This window comes from Penaeus monodon, chromosome 19, assembly GCF_015228065.2.
Source record: "Penaeus monodon isolate SGIC_2016 chromosome 19, NSTDA_Pmon_1, whole genome shotgun sequence".
Taxonomy (NCBI): domain Eukaryota; kingdom Metazoa; phylum Arthropoda; class Malacostraca; order Decapoda; family Penaeidae; genus Penaeus; species Penaeus monodon.
Genome location: NC_051404.1, coordinates 20,289,866 through 20,291,015, shown reverse-complemented (window position 1 = coordinate 20,291,015; position 1,150 = coordinate 20,289,866). Strand labels below are relative to the sequence as shown.

The following is a 1,150-nucleotide window of genomic DNA, read 5'->3' as shown; positions in this document are numbered from 1 at the left end:
CTTTGATGGTGCACTAATGGTCAGAAAAGAATGCAGAACATTGCATTACAAGACCTTCAACTGGTGCAAGTTTCCTCTCCTGTGCAATGGATAGTATTGCTACTTGTCTATGATACTCTTGTGCTCATGATGCATCATTGTGACACCAGTAATGGAAAGTGCTTATGTAGGTGTAGATATTTGTATATATATATATTTGTAAATTGTGCTTATTTTGTACATTAGGTGTCTGGAGACTTTTGTGTAAATGTCATAGTCAGTGCATATTATATTTTAGTTTATAGGTTAATATTGCCTGAACAGATTTATGTTTCAAGAAATGAGGTAATCATGAATCCCTCTTACTATAAAATTAAAATAATTTGTATAGTCTTTATAGTGGTCAACTTGATATGCTCAGATTGTTATGCATAATTTTTGAGCTATATGTTCCAACCTTACTAGAAATTTGTTCATATTGTTAGTTATCCGGCTCAATCTTTATTAACCATTCACCTTTTTAGAAAATAAGAAAGAAGAACGTGTTACATCAGCTTGTTCAATAAAAGTTGATTGAAGATTATCATAAAGAATAAAGCCATTATATCATTGATCTGTTGTGATATCTCACTCAAAAAAGGTTTCCCATGTGAATAGGATTTGTAAAAAGGTATGTTGAAGAATTTTCAACTTTTGTGCAGATAGAAGATTGTGTTACGTTTGATGTGGTACAGCCATTTTACCACCAGTTCTTCTGTATACTGAACTACATTCACAATGAAAGAGCTGAGAAACACAGTAGTGGACCAGAAACTGTATTTTTGCATCTATTGTATACAGAGTTGTATTTGTACTTAAGAATTATGTAGAAGTATTGAATATTTTACTTTATCCTTTGTACTGGGAGTCAGATTCTATTTACTGTGAGATCATTAGTAATCCAAGATGCTATTGATATGAATTTTTAAATATTTTAATGTATAGGATCAACAGAGGAACATGAATTTTCTTAAACAATTTATTTCAAAAAGGGATCTCAACTTCTGTCAAAAGTGTCTATTAAAAAAAGGAAGAAAAATATTACTATCACTAATTTCCACATAACACTGCTGAATGAAGTGCAAGTAATCTGAATACATTCAATGAATTTTCCAAGGTATTCTGGTGTGCT

At 31.0% G+C, this 1,150-nt stretch overlaps 1 protein-coding gene across 1 annotated transcript in view; it reads left to right on the top strand.

The window, feature by feature from the left end:
* Window positions 1-853, top strand: part of LOC119585125 (active breakpoint cluster region-related protein-like) — a gene marked incomplete at its 5' end in the record, with an annotated part of 19,763 nt that extends 18,910 nt beyond the window's left edge. The window contains 1 exon segment of the mRNA XM_037933758.1: window positions 1-853.
* Between the last annotated feature and the right edge of the window lie 297 nt (window positions 854-1,150).